At 34.9% G+C, this 16,497-nt stretch overlaps 1 long non-coding RNA gene across 1 annotated transcript in view; it reads right to left on the bottom strand.

Annotated features, from left to right (window-relative positions):
• The window catches only part of LOC126085667 (uncharacterized), a 250,506-nt gene that overhangs the window by 141,700 nt on the left and 92,309 nt on the right, over nucleotides 1-16,497 (bottom strand). The window contains exon 3 of the long non-coding RNA XR_007519318.1: nucleotides 9,532-9,616. This is a non-coding gene — a long non-coding RNA (uncharacterized LOC126085667). The remainder of the gene's footprint in view (nucleotides 1-9,531; nucleotides 9,617-16,497) is intronic.

Raw genomic sequence — 16,497 nt, 5'->3', positions numbered from 1 at the left:
GGAGAAACCCTAAGAATCATGTGGGACTGTATCAAGAGAAATAACCTACGAGTGATTGGAGTATCAAAACAAGAACAGATAACAGAAAATACAGAGAGAATTGCTGAAGATTTGTTGGCAGAAACAATCAACTTGTCTCATTTGTTTCTGCTTCTGGTCATTTTCCAATATTTGTCCAGTTTTTTTAACACTCTGATGCTGTGTCCATTTGCTTTTAAACGTATGTAAATTTCTGTGCTGATTACTTTGATTCATCAGTTAGAAGTTTTTTGTTTTGTTTTGTTTTTTGTTTTTAATTTTCAAAAGTATGGGAAATCAGTTATGTTTGTTAATGCCTTTATAGTGCCGTGGTCAGATAGGACGTTCATCGTGATACTAGAGGTCTGGTAATTGTTGAGACTTGCTTTATGGTCTCCCACATGGTCTATTTTTACAAATACTCCTGAGGGCTTGACAAGAATGCATGTACTGTATCTTGTTTTTCAAATGATTTACATCTTTACTAATTTAATTTGTGCTTGAACTATTCCTTGCTGAAAAATTATGTTTAAAAATATCACTGATTTTAAATTTATTAACTGGTCTGCTTAATTCTGTTTTATTATTACATGTAATAATACACTTTGGCTTATATATTTTGAAGATATATTTTTATTTGTATGCATGTTTAAATTGTTATATCTTCATGAGGAATTGTTCCTTTTATCACTATTTAGTGACTGTATACTTTATGCTGCATTTTTGCTTTAAATTATGTGATTAATAAGCTTCATTTTTTAAAGTATCTTTTTAATTTCAAATACGCTGTATGCTTATGCTTTTAACAAACAGATTTAGCTTCTTTTTAAATCCAGTCTAGTCATCATTTTTTACATGCTACTTTAGTACTTTTACACTTATCGTATGTGATGACTGATATATTCGGTTTTATTTTGACCTTTTTGTTTTATACGTTTATTTAAACTTTTTTTTCTGTATTTCTTTATCTATGTCAGTTAAATTTATCAAGTTTTCTTTATTTCATATTTACCAGTCTTTCAGTTTTTATGTTACATATTGTCTCTATTTCTTCAGTGTTTACCATTAAATATTAATATACATATATTTGATTAAACATTCTGCAAAGTTATTAAATATCCTTACCCTTCTTAGTTTGCTTTATCTCTGCTGATCTCTCCCATCCTTCCGTCCCGCCCCCGCCCCAGTCTGGTTTTTATTCCTCCCTGAATTGTCATTTTTATTGTTGTTGTTTTATGTTGCCAATACATTCTTGCTTATTTATTTCTGTATTTCTTTTTGCTCTATATCCTGCCAATATATGCATGTGGCAAAAAGATTCAAAGAGCAAAATTAAAAAAAAAAAAGTCTTCCTCTCATTCTTTATTTTAAAATCACATCTCAGTATTAACCACTACCAATAAAAAAAAAAATAGTTTCTTATATGTCTTTACATAAATTTTCTTCAAATAGCCAATCATAGTATGTAATCAATGCATATTTAGATTTACACATATGAGTGTCAAGTTCTTCAATCATCGGTCTTTATTTCATCTGAGTCTTTCCCACCAGATTGAATTTTCTTTTCCTAAATCTTTCAGATAGTTTTTTCTGTGAGAGTCTATGAACTATTACCATTCTTTGTCTGAAAATGTCTTGATTACAACCTTACAGTTTAAGTCTTTTAGATATACAGAATTGTAGTTTTCAGTTGTTTTACCTGAAAACTTGGACTCCAGTTTCTATTGTTGAGAAGCCTGCTCTCCCTCTGTTATTTTCTTTTGAATAATTCATCTTTTTTGGGGGGGCTACTATTATGAATTAAATTGTGTCCCCCTAAAATATGTCTTGGAATTCTAACCTCTCTACCTGCGGATGTAATCCTGTTTGGAAATAGTGTTTTCTTTGTTATATAATTACATAATACTTGAGTAGGGTGGGTTCTAAATCTAATCTCTTCTGAGTTATGAAAAGAGCAGATTAGACACAGAGGCATGAAAACATGGAGAAAGACAGATGCAATATGAGCATTATCAATAAGGCAAGAACCAGAGAAGGCCCAGGGCTACCCCAAAACAAGGAATTGATATGGCTGAGACTTCGGTTTGTAGTTTTAGCCTCCAGAACTGTGAGAATATAAACTTCCACTCTTTCATATATTTGGTACAGCAGCACTAAAAAACTAAAACGTGTCTTAGACATCTGATGCTGCTATAACAGAAACACCACAAGTGGATGGCTTCAACAAAGAGAAATTTATTCTTTCACAGTCTAGTAGGCTAGAAGTCCAAATTCAGGGCATCAGCTCCATGGAAAGGCTTTCTCTGTCAGCTCTGGTGGAAGGTCTTTGTTATCAGTCTTTCCCTGGACTAGGAGCTTCTCCCCACAGAACCCTGGGTCCAAAGAATGCACTCTGCTCCTGGCACTGCTTTCCTGGTGATGTGAGGTCCCCCACTGTCCACTTACCTCCCTTTCCTTTTATCTTTTGTAAGATAAAAGGTGGTGCAGGGAAACTCCCTTCACATTGGATTAGGGATGTGACCTTAGTAAGAGTGTTACAATCTCACCCTAATTGTCTGTAACATAAAATTATAATCACAAGATGGAGGACAACCAAACAATACTAGGAATCATGGTCTAACCAAGTTGACACATATTTTTGGGGGACACAATTCAACCCATGATACTTTTTTAAATTTAATTTTTTATTGTGCTTTAAGTGAAAGGAAACCCTGGTGGCATAGTAGTTAAGTGATGCAGCTACTAACGAAAAGGGTCAGCAGTAGAAATCCATCAGGCACTCCTTGGAAACTCTGTGGGAATTGACTCGACGGCAATGGGTTTTTTTTAAGTGAAATTTTACAGTTCAAGTTAATTTCTCATGCAAAAATTTATACACACATTGTTACGTGACCCGAGGTGCTCTCCCTATAATGTTACAGCACACTCCCCCTTTCCACCCCAGGTTTCCCGTGTCCATTCAACCTGCTCCTGTCTCTTTCTGCCTTCTCGTCTTGCCTCCGGACAGGAGCTGCCCATTTAGTCTCATGTATCTACTTGAACTACAAAGCACAGTCTTCACAAGTATCATTTAATGTCTTACAGTTCAGTCTAATCTTTGTCTGAAAAGTTGGCTTCGGGGATGGTTTTAGTTTTGGGATAACAGAGAGTCTGGGGGGCATGTCTTCTAGGGTCCCTCCAGTCTCAGTCAGACCATTAAGCATGGTCTTTTTATTAGAATTTGGATTCTGCATCGCACTTTTCTCCTGCTCCGTCAGGGACTCTCTGTTGTGTTCCCTGTCAGGACAGTCACTGGTGGTAGCCAGGCACCATCTAGTTCTTCTGGTCTCAGGCTAATGGAGTCTCTGGTTATTGTGTCTCTTGGGCTTATCTTTTTCTTGTGTCTTTGGTTGTCTTCATTCTCCTTTGCTCCAAGTGGTTTGGGACCCATTGCTATATCTTAGATGGCCACTTGCTAGCTTTTAAAACCCCAGACGCAACTCACCAAAGTGGGATACAGAACATTTTCTTAATAAACTTTGTTATGTCAATTGACCTAGATGTTCCCTGAAACCATGGTCCCCAGAACCCTGCCCCTGCTACACTGTCCCTCGAAGTGTTTGGCTGTATTCAGGAAACTTCTTAGCTTTTTAGTTCAGTTGTACTGACTTCCCCTGTATTGCGTGTTGTCCTTCCCTTCATATAAGATAACACTTGTCTACTATCTGGTTAGTGAACACACCTCTTACTCCCTCCCCACCCTTGTAATCATCAAATACTTTTTTTTTTTCCTATGTTTAAATCTTTTCTTGAGTTCTTATAACTGTGGTCACATACAATATTTGTCCTGTTTCTACTGACTAATTTTACTCAGCATAATTCCTTCCAGATTCATCCATATTATGAAATGTTTCAAGGTTTCAACCTTGTTCTTTATTGTTGCATAATATTCCATTGTGGGAATATACCATAATTTGTTTATCCGTTCATCCATTGATGGGCACCTAGGTTGTTTCTATCTTTTTGCTGTTGTGAACAGCACTGCAACGAACATGGGTGTGCATATACCCATCCGTGTGAAGGCTCTTATTTCTCTAGGATATATTCCAAGGAGGGGAATTGCTGGATCGTACAGCACTTTTATTTCTAGTTTTTTAAGGAAGCATCTAATTGATTTCCAAAGTGGTTGTACCATTTCACCTTCCCACCAGCAGTGTGTAAGTGTTCCAGCCTCTCCACAACCTCTCCAACATTTATTTTGTGTTTTTTGGATTAATGGTAGCCTTTTTGGGGTGAGATTGTATCTCATTGTAGTTCTGATTTCATTTCTCTAATGGCTAGCGATAAGGAGCATTTCCTCAAGTGTCTGTTAGCTGCCTGAATATCTCCTTTGGTGAAGTGCCTGTTCATATCCTTTGCCCATTTTTTAATTGGATTATTTGTCTTTTTGTTGTCAAGGTTTTGCAGTATCTTTTAAATTTCAGAAATTTAGACACTGATCAGATTTGTCACAGCCCAAAATTTTTCCCCAGTGTGAAGTTTGTCTTTTTATTCTTTTGGTGAAGTCCTTGGTTGAGCATAAGTGTTTGATTTTTAGGAACTCCCAGTTACCTAATTTCTCTTCCGGTGTTTGTGCATTGTTAGTAATGTTTCGTATTCTATTTATGCCATGTATTAGGGCTCCAAGCATTGTCCCTATTTTTTCTCCCATAATCTTTATCATTTTAGATTTTACATTTAGCTCTTTGATCCTTTTGAGTCAGTTTTTGTACATGGTGTGAGGTATGGGTTTTGGTTCCTTTTTTTTTTTTTTTTTTTTGCAGATGGATATCCAGCTGTGCGAGCACCATTTGTTAAAGAGACTGTCTTTTCCCCATTTAACTGACTTTGGGCCTTTGTCAAATATCAGCTGCTCAAATGTGGACAGATTTACTTCTGGATTCTCAATTCTGTTCCATTAGTCTATGTATCTGTTGCTGTGCCAGTACCAGGCTGTTTTGACTACCCTGGTGATATAATATTTTCTAAAAGCAGGTAGCGTGAGCCCTCCCACTTTGTTCTTCTTCTTCTTCAGTAATTCTTTACTTAACCCAGGGCCTCTTCCCTTTCCATATGAAGTTGGTCATTTGTTTCTCCATCTCATTAAAAAATGCCACTGGAATTTGAATCAGGATTGCATTGTATCTACAGATGGCTTTGGGTATCACTGACATTTTTGCAATGTTGAGTCTTCCTGTCCATGAGCAAGATATGTTTTTCCACTTAATGTAAGTCTCTTTTGATTTCTGCAGTAGTGTCTCATAGTTCTCTTTGTGGATGTTTTATGTCTCTGGTTAGATTTATTCCTAAGTATTTTATCTTCTTGGGGGCTATTGTAAATGGTATTGATTTGATGATTTCCTCTTCGAAGTTCTCTTTGTTGGTGTAGAGGAATCTAACTGATTTTTGTATGTTTATTTCATATCCTGATTCTTTGCTGAAATCTTCTATTAGTTCCAGTAGTTTTCTTGTGGATTCTTTAGGATTTTCTAAGATCATATCATCTGCAAATAGAAATACTTCTACTTCTTCCTTACCAATTTGGATGCCCTTATTTCTTTATCTAGCCTAATTACACTGGCTAGGACTTCCAGCACAATGTTGAATAAGAGCGGTGATAAAGGCCATCCTTGTTTGGTTCCTGTTCTCAAGGGGAATGCTTTCAGATGCTCTCCACTTAGGATGTTAGCTGTTGGCTTTATATTTTGTTGTTGTTGTTGTTAGGTGCCGTCGAGTCAGTTCTGACTCATAGCGACTGTATGCACAACAGAATGAAATACTGCCCATTACTGAGCCATCTTTACAATAGTTGTTATGCTTGAGCTCCTTGCTGCTGCCACTGTGTCAATTCACCTCGTTGAGAGTCTTCCTCTTTTCCTTTGACCCTGTACTCTGCCAAGCATGATGTCCTTCTCCAGGAACTGATCCTTCCTGACAACATGTCCAAAGTATGTAAGATGCACTCTCGCCATCCTTGCTTCTAAGGAGCACTCTGGTTGTACTTCTTCTAAGAAAGATTTGTTCGTTCTTTTGACAGTCCATGGTATATACAATATTCTTTCCCAACACCACAATTCAAACGCATCAGTTCTTCTTTGGTCTTCCTTATTCATTGTCCAGTTTTCACATGCATATGATGCTATTGAAAATACCATGGCTTGGGTCAGGTGCACCTTAGTCTTCAAGGTGACATCTTTGCTCTTCAACACTTTTTTGAAGAGGTCCTTTGCAGCAGATTTGCCCAATGCAATGTGTCTTTTGATTTCTTGACTGCTGCTTTCATGGCTGTTGATTGTGGATCCAAGTAAAATGAAATCCTTGACAACTTCAGTCTTTTCTCCGTTTATCATGATGTTGCTCATTGGTCCAGTTGTGAGGATTTTTGTTTTCTTTATGTTGATATGCAATCCATACTGGAGGCTGTGGTCTTTGATCTTCATTAGTAAGTGCTTCAAGTCCTCTTCGCTTTCAGCAAACAAGGTTGTGTCATCTGCATAACACAGGTTGTTAATAAGTCTTCCTCCAATCCTGATGCCCTGTTCTTCTTCATATAGTCCAGCTTCTCACATTATTTGCTCAGCATACAGATTGAATATGTGCGGTGAAAGAATACAACCCTGATGCACACCTTTCCTGAGTTTAAACCAATAAGTATCCCCTTGTTCTGTCCAAACAACTGCCTCTTGATCTATGCAAAGGTTCCTCATGGGCTTTACATAAATGTCGTTTATTATGTTGAGGACTTTCCCTTCTATTCCTATTTTGCTGAGAGTTTTTATCATGAATGGGTATTGGACTTTGTAAAATGCCTTTTCTGCATCAATTGATAAGATCCTGTGGTTCTTGTCTTTTGTTTTATTTATATGATGGATTACATTGATTGTTTCTGTAATGTTGAACCATCCCTCCATACCTGGTACAAATCCCACTTGGTCATGGTGAATTATTTTCTTTTTTGATATGTTGTTGAGCTCTATTGGCTAGAATTTTGTTGAGAAGTTTTCATCTATGTTCATGAGGGATTTTGGTCTGTAATTTTATATTTTTGTGGTATCTTTACCTGGTTTTGGTTTCAGGGTTAAATTATGCTGGTTTCATAGAATGAGTTCGGGAGTATTCCATCCTTTTCTGTGCTCTGAAATACCTTTAATAGTAGTGGTGTTAACTCTTCTTTGAAACCTCGGTAGAATTCTCCAGTGAAGCTGTCAGAGCCCGAGATTTTTTGTTGTTGTTGTTGTTGGGAGAGTTTTAATTACCTTTTCAATCTCTTCTCTTGTTATAGATGTATGTAGCTGCTCTACCTCTGTGTTAGCTTAGGTAGGTAGTGTGTTTCTAGAAATTGGTCCATTTCCTCTAGGTTTTCAAATTTGTTAGAGCACAGTTTCTCATAGTATTTTGTTATGATTCTTTTAATTTCAGTTGGGTCCGTTGGGATATCACCCATCTCATTTCTTATTTGGGTTATTTGCTTCCTCTCCTGTTTTTCTTTTGTCAGTTTGGCCAATGGTTTGTCAATTTTGTTGATCTTTTCTATGAACCAGCTTTTGGTCTTGTTAACTCTTTCAATTGTTTTTCTATTCTCTATTTAATCAAATCTGCTCAAACTTTTATTATTTGCTTTCTCCTGGTGCCCACAGGCTCTCTTTCTGTTTGTTCAAGCTGTAGGGTTAATGCTCTGATTTTGGCCCCTTCCTCATTTTGGATGTGTGCATTTATTGCTATAAACTGACCTCTGAGCACTGCTTTTTCTGTGTCCCAAAGGTTCTGGTAGTATGTGTTTTCATTCTCATTTGATTCTGTGAATTTCTTTATTTCATCCTTAATTATTTCTATAACCCGGTAGTCTAAGTTGTGTCTCTTGTAGGCAGCGTATAGATGAACTGTGTTTTTTTACTCTATCCTGCCACTGTCTGTCTCTTTATTGGTGCATTTAGTCCATTTACATTCAGCATCATTATTTATAGGTATGAGTTTAGTGCTATCATTATGATGCCTTTTTGGGGGGGTCATTGACAGTTTCTTTGTTCCACTTAATTTTCTGTGTTGACTTTTTTCTTTATGTATTTTCTTTTCATCTTTTTCATTATTGTTGACTTTGTATTTGCTGAGTCTTTATGTTTTCTAGTTTTTTATTTTAATGTGTAGGATTGTTAGTTTCCTTTGTGGTTACCTTAATACTTACCCCTATCATGACAGCTGCTTTTAAGATCTTTTTTTTTTTTTTCATGTTCTTCTGTTTCACTCTAATATTTTTAGGTATGAGGGTTTTTTTAATCATAGTTAAGTCTCATGCTTCATGACCTGAAAAACTCATATCTTTAATTAGTCCCAAACATACTATTTATAAATATTGCCTCTCCTCTTTTCTCTCTATTCAAGATAATTTAAATGTGTTGTAATCTGAATGTTCTTATTCTAGTCTTCTTGTCTCTTTACCTGAGTTACATATTTTCAACCTTTTGCTCTCTTGCACTGTATTCCGTTAAATTTCCTCAGATCTATCTTAAGTTTTTCTATTCTCTCTTTAACTGTATGTGTCAATTGAATTTTAATTTTAAAGACTATATTTTTCATTTATATATTCTGTATGTCTCTATTAAATTTATTTCTTATTTCAATAGAATTGTGTTTTTTTCTCATGTTGCCTCTTTATTATTTTCTTACCTTTAATAGATTTGCTTGATATATTCTTTAGGACAGCTCCAAATCTGAAGTATTTATTGTCCACCAACTCTTACTCATTGTAAATTATTTTCTCAATCGTTCTATGATTTGGACTTGTGTTATCATTTTTAGCGGGGCTTTATTTTTGGGACTCTTCTTTGATTGGTAGAGGAATATTAATCTCTCAGAAGGTTTTAATTCATCTTCTTCCATAAGCCCCAGAGCAGCCTGGACTACTTTTTTATTAGTCTATTTTTCTAATAACATTTACATTCAGTGAAATGAATATCTTAAATGTACAATTCAATGAGTTTTGAATAACTGGTGTAACTATCACACAAATCAAGGTACAGGCCACTTCCATCATTCCAGAAACCTCCCTCAGGCCCTCTTTAAGTCAATTCCCACCTCCCATAGGCAACACTACTTTTATTTCTAATCACTATAAAACTTCATAAAAATTAGTGTTTACTCTTTTGTATCTCTTATATTATTCATCATGATGCTTTTGATATTTATCTCTGTTGTTTCATATAATGGAGTACTTTTTTTTAATTGCTGAGTAATCAATTTCATGAATATACACTTGTTTATCTATTCTCTTGATGAATATTTGAGTTATTTTCAATTTCAGACTATTATGCATAAAGTTTCTGCAAACATTCATGTACAAGACTCTTTTGTGAACACAAATTTTCATTTTTCTTGGATAAATAGTAGGAGTGGAATTGTAGGATCACACAGGTGGCATATATTGGCCTCGGCATATAAATAACAAGAATTATTTTACGTTTACCCACATGTAATAAACAGTTTTCAAAGTGGTCATACCATTTTGGAGCAATGTGTGAGACTTCTAGCTGTTCTCCACTACTTCCAACATTTTGTGTTGACAGCGTTTATATTTTTAGTCATCCTAAAAAAAAAAAAAAAAAAATTTTTTTTTTTTTTTTTTTTATTGGGTATATGGAAACTCTCATGGCATAGTAGTTAAGAGCTATGGCTGCTAACCAAAAGGTCAGCAGGTCAGATTCACCAGGTGCTCCTTGGAAACTCTGTCCTACAGGGTTGCTATGAGTCGGAATTGACTTTACAGCAACGGGTTTGTTTTTTGGGTGTATGGTATTATCTCATTGTGGCTTTAATTTGCATTTTTCCAGGTGCCAAATAATATTAATCCCCTTTTCAATAATATTTCTTCCTTTATAAACTATATTCCTTTTATTTATTTTTCTTAACTTATTTCATAACTATTCCAAATGTGCACGGGTCTACCAACAAGTCTTAAAAATACATGAAGAAAAAATAAAAGGAGAACTATACAGATCCGAAACAATAGTTAGAAATTTTAATAATTATCAGTAATTGAAAAAGCAATTATACAAAGTGTCAGTAATAATATCAACAAACTTGATCTAGTTGATACTCATACAACACCAGATACAGCAACAGCAGAATATACTTTTTTTAAGTGCAAAAGAATACTTGCCAATATAGAACATGTGTTATGGCATAAAACTTGCTAATCTTAAAAATCTATAATATTATAGAATATGTTCTCTGATGGCAATGGAATTAAATATTAATGTAGTAAGATCTTTATAAAAATCACCCAATATTTGGAAACTAAATAACACACGTCTAAAAAACCCAGCAATGAAAGATGAAGGCATAGGAGAAATTAGGGCATTTTTTACAGTGAATAAAAATGAAAATGCAACAAATAAGTTTGTAGGGTGCAGTTAAAGTAGTGCTTACAATGTGCAAGGTATTTGTTTCTCTATTCCTTTAATTTCTCCCTCTGTCTTTAGAATTAAAGTGAGTTTCTTATAAACAGCATACGGTCGGGCCTTGCTTTTTTTCCATTCTGATAATCTGCACCTTTTAACTCAAGTGTTAATTCAGGATTGACTCGACGGTACTGGGTTTATAATGTTAATATTGATATGATTGGGTTTGGAACTACTTTTTTGCTATTGTTTGGGTTTTTTTTTTTTTCCTTTATTATTTTTCCATCTGGTTTTTGTTGTTCAGACTCCTTCCATGAATTCCGTTGATAAATATATTTTTGAATTATTTCTTTTTAATTCCTCTAATGACCTGTATAGTATTTTAGTGATTCTTAAAGGATTACAATATGCAATTTATCACAGTCTATTTAGACTTAATATTGTATCACTTCACATAAAATGTAAAAATCTTGCAACAGAATAATTTCATTTACCTAACCTGTCCTTTCTGATAGTCTTTTCAAATTTGTGGACACATTTTATGCGCTAGAACATGTTCTATATTGGCAAGTGTTCTTTTGCACTTCTAAAAAAAATTGCATTCTGCAGTTGTTGAGTCTGGTTTTGTATGAGTATCAATTACATCAAGTTTGTTTGCCATTGTTGTCTTTATTTTATATTTGCACTTGTTTTAAACCCCAAATATGATGTTGTGTTTTTCAATTAATTTTCAATTCTCTATTAAGGAAAAGAAGAACTGAAAAACAAGAGTTATTTTATATTTACCCACATATTTACCTTGCTTTTGCTCTTCATTCCTTCTTGTATATCTGGGTTTCCATTTGGTATTATTTTCCTTCAGCCAAAAGAACTTCCTTTATAATTTCTTGTAACACATGTCTCTGACCTCTATCCGAAATTTTTTATTTCACCTTTTTATTGAAGAATGTTTTTGATATGTATAGATTTCTGGGTTTTTTCTTTTTTTTCATTTCAGCACATTAAAGATACTGTTCCTTTTCCTTCTTGCTTTTCTTTTTTTCCTCTGAGAAATTGACCCTAATTTGTATCATTGTTCGCTATATGTAATGTTTCTTTTGCTCTAGCTGCTCTCAATTTTTTTTTTTTTTTTTTAAATCTTTGGTGTTTAGAAGTTTGACCATGTTGTGTGGAGACATGGTTTATTTTCTTTGATTTTGTTTGGAGTTCTCTGTAATTATTGAATCCATAAGCTAATGTGTTTACCAAATTTGAGGAATTTGGGGGCACTATCTCTTCAAGATTTTTTCTTCTCCATTTTCTCTCCTCAACTCTAAAAAAATTTTTTTTTTTTTTATCTCTTCAAGATTTTTTCTTCTCCATTTTCTCTCCTCAACTCTAAAAAAAACAACTCTAGGGAATTCAATTATACATGTGTTAGGACACACATCACTGAGGCTCTGATCATTTTTTAAATGTTATTTTCTCTTCAAATTAGATAATTTCTGTTGATTATTCTTCAATTTTACTGGCTTTTTTTTTTCTCTTTTCATCTTTAATTTGCTGTCAGTCCCAGTCAATTGTGTTTTAAATTTTAGATGTTGTATTTTTCCATTTTGTTTTCATTTTACTTTTCTTTGCTGTGATACCACATCTATTCACTCATTATTATCATCTTCTCCTTCAAGGTGTTGAGAATATTTTATATTGTTGCTTTAAGGTCCTTATCTGTTAATCCCAGCATCTGGGGTAATCTTATAGTCTGTTTTTATTGACTATTTTTCTTTTTAATAGGCATCACATTTTTTTCTAATTCTTCTTATGCCTTATTTTATATTGTATACTGATATTGTATGTGATACAACATAGAGATTCTCAATTCTTCTATCTTACTTTTATCTTCCTGTTTACTTTCGTTCTGCCATGCAATTTAATTACTAGCTCATCACTTTGTACATGTGGAGCCTACATTTTAAAATTTGTTAGGTGCATAATTTTCAAATTCTTCTATAATCTTAGCACTCATTTTTAGTGTTGAGATATAATATTTATTCCTAAATTATGGCCTTTGTGGAATTTCAACAGAATGCCTAAGATGTTTACAAAATCCCTCTAACTTGATTAGATTCAAGCTTAAACTCTGCCTCCATTGTGTTGAGAAGCAGCTTAGATTTTTCAGCCTTATTGTTGCTTTCTTCTAGGCCTCTGGGATTTTCCTCCTGCATATGAGGGGAGTATATATGATATTTGTAAGCTCCTCATTCTGTAGTTACCTCCTCTTCAGGATTTTTCTCTCAATGTATATCGTCTTTGGAAGCCTAAAACTCCATCTTTTGATACCTCATGCCAATAAAACAGTGGTGGTTTCCTGCTTGAATTCTAGTGTGTGGGCTGAGGATGGTTTTTTCAGGAGAAAAGCTGTATAAATCCTGTGAATTTTTTCTTCTTTCAAAGGTCAAACACCTTCCAGCTTCAGCCTGCTTTTGTTTGTTCTTCACTGGCTTCAAATACTTGTGTTTTTTAAAAATATTTCACTCAGAGTTTATAATTGTTATCTGTGGAAGAATTATTCTGCTAAAAGGTATTCCATCATTTCTGGAACTAAAACTCCATAAACTATGTTTGAATATTAATATTTACGTTTATGGGGTACCAGATCAAATAGGCAATATATATTCAAACCACAAATCTCATGAGGACATGCCCGTGGTTACAAATTCTCAAGTGTAACTCTTTATTTGTTCCTGAACTCAGATTGAGAAAGACAATTTGTTATTTCAAAGTGTTGAAGTACAATTTTTTTAATTCACTCACTGATAACCTGGTGCTCCAAGGGTCTAAACTTCATATAAAGATCTCAGATCCAGGGGGCGGAGCCAAGATGGCAGACTAGGCAGATGCTACCTCGGATCCCTCTTACAACAAAGACACGGAAAAACAAGTGAATCGATCACATACATAACAATCTACGAACCCTGAACAACAAACACAGATTTAGAGACGGAGAACGAACTAATACGGGGAAGCAGTGATTGTTTTCAGAGCCTGGAGCCAGTGTACCAGTCAGGTACGGCACAAGCACAGAGAGCTGCTCCACCCCCCTGAACTAACCCCAGGAGGGGGACCAGCCGGTTCCGCGGGTGGTGTGGGACGCAGCCAGTAGAAGAAGTCCCCGGGAGGCAGTGACTCGTCTTGGAACAGGGAGAGCAGCGTCCCAGCCAGGGAACCATCCCGCCAGGATTTGGACTGGACGCAGCAGATTTTCTGGAAAAACTAGTTTCCCAGCGATGACTCGGAGACAACAATCCATATCAAACCACTTAAAGAAGCAGACCATGACAGCTTCTCCAACCCCCCAAACAAAAGAATCAAAATCTTTCCCAAATGAAGATACAATCCTGGAATTATCAGATACAGAATATAAAAAACTAAGTTACACAATGCTTCAAGACATCACAAATGAAATTAGGATAACTGCAGAAAAAGCCAAGGAACACACTGATAAAACTGTGGAAGAACTCAAAAAGATTATTCAAGAACATACTGGAAAAATTAATAAGTTGCAAGAATCCATAGAGAGACAGCATGTAGAAATCCAAAAGATTAACAATAAAATTACAGAATTAGACAATGCAATAGGAAGTCAGAGGAGCAGACTCGAGCAATTAGAATGCAGACTGGGACATCTGGAGGACCAGGGAATCAACACCAACATAGCTGGAAAAAAATCAGATAAAAGAATTTAAAAAAATGAAGAAACCCTAAGAATCATGTGGGACTCTATCAAGAAGGATAACCTGCGGGTGATTGGAGTCCCAGAACAGGGAGGGGGGACAGAAAACACAGAAAAAATAGTTGAAGAACTCCTGACACAAAACTTCCCTGACATCATGAAAGACGAAAGGATATCTATCCAAGATGCTCATCAAACCCATTTAAGATTGACCCAAAAAGAAAAACACCAAGACATATTATCATCAAACTTGCCAAAACCAAAGATAAACAGAAAATTTTAAAAGCAGCCAGGGAGAAAAGAAAGGTTTCCTTCAAAGGAGAATCAGTAAGAATCAGTTCAGACTACTCAGCAGAAACCATGCAGGCAAGAAGGGAATGGGACGACATATACAGAACACTGAAGGAGAAAAACTGCCAGCCAAGGATCATATATCCAGCAAAACTCTCTCTGAAATATGAAGGCGAAATTAAGATATTTACAGACAAACACAAGTTTAGAGAATTTGCAAAAACCAAACCAAAGCTACAAGAAATACTAAAGGATATTGTTTGGTCAGAGAACCAATAATATCAGATATCAGCACAAAACAAGGTCACAAAACAGAACGTCTTGATATCAACTCAAATAGGGAAATCACAAAAACAAACAAATTAAGATTAATTAAAAAAAAAATACACATAACAGGGAATCATGGAAGTCAATAGGTAAAAGATCACAATAATCAAAAAGAGGGACTAAATACAGGAGGCATTGAACTTGCAGATGGAGAGTGATACAAGGCGATATAGAACAATACAAGTTAGGTTTTTACTTAGAAAAATAGGGGTAAATAATAAGGTAACCACAAAAAGGTATAACAACTCTATAACTCAAGATAAAAGCCAAGAAAAAAGTAACGACTCAACTAACATAAAGTCAAACACTATGAAAATGAGGCTTTCACAATTTACTAAGAAAAACGCCTCAGCACAAAAAAGTATGTGGAAAAATGAAATTGTCAACAACACACATAAAAAGGCATCAAAATGACAGCACTAAAAACTTATTTATCTATAATTACACTGAATGTAAATGGACGAAATGCACCAATAAAGAGACAGAGAGTCACAGACTGGATAAAGAAACACGATCCATCTATATGCTGCCTACAAGAGACACACCTTAGACTTAGAGACACAAACAAACTAAAACTCAAAGGATGGAAAAAAATATATCAAGCAAACAATAAGCAAAAAAGAAGAGGAGTAGCAATATTAATTTCTGACAAAATAGACTTTAGACTTAAATCCACCACAAAGGATAAAGAAGGACACTATATAATGATAAAAGGGACAATTGATCAGGAAGACATAACCATATTAAATATTTATGCACCCAATGACAGGGCTGCAAGATACATAAATCAAATTTTAACAGAATTGAAAAGTGAGATAGATACCTCCACAATTATAGTAGGAGACTTCAACACATCACTTTAGGAGAAGGACAGGACATCCAGTAAGAAGCTCAATAGAGACACGGAAGATCTAATTACAACGATCAACCAACTTGACCTCATTGACTTATACAGAACTCTCCACCCAACTGCTGCAAAATATACTTTTTTTTCTATCACACATGGAACCTTCTCTAGAATAGACCACATATTAGATCATAAAACAAACCTTTGCAGAGTCCAAAACATCGAAATATTACAAAGCATCTTCTTAGACCACAAGGCAATAAAACTAGAAATCAATAACAGAAAAACTAGGGAAAAGAAATGAAATGCTTGGAAAATGAACAATACCCTCCTGAAAAAAGACTGGGTTATAGAAGACATCAAGGAGGCAATAAGGAAATTCATAGAAAGCAACGAGAATGAAAATACTTCCTATCAAAACCTCTGGGACACAGCAAAAGCAGTGCTCAGAGGCCAATTTATATCGATAAATGCACACATACAAAAAGAAGAAAGAGCCAAAATCAGAGAACTGTCCCTACAACTTGAACAAATAGAAACTGAGCAACAAAAGAATCCATCAGGCACCAGAAGAAAACAAATAATAAAAATTAGAGCTGAACTAAATGAATTAGAGAACAGAAAAACAACTGAAAGAATTAACAAAGCCAAAAGCTGGTTCTCTGAAAAAATTAACAAAATTGATAAACCATTGGCTAGACTGACTAAAGAAATACAGGAAAGGAAACAAATAACCCGAATAAGAAACGAGAAGGACCACATCACAACAGAACCAAATGAAATTAAAAGAATCATTTCAGATTATTATGAAAAATTGTACTCTAACAAATTTGAAAACCTAGAAGAAATGGATGAATTCCTGGAAAAACACTACCTACCTAAACTAACAT

Source organism: Elephas maximus, chromosome 11, assembly GCF_024166365.1.
Source record: "Elephas maximus indicus isolate mEleMax1 chromosome 11, mEleMax1 primary haplotype, whole genome shotgun sequence".
In the NCBI taxonomy this organism is placed as follows: domain Eukaryota; kingdom Metazoa; phylum Chordata; class Mammalia; order Proboscidea; family Elephantidae; genus Elephas; species Elephas maximus.
The sequence above is the reverse complement of the archived record's forward strand: the minus strand, read 5'-3'. Positions and strand labels throughout refer to the sequence as shown.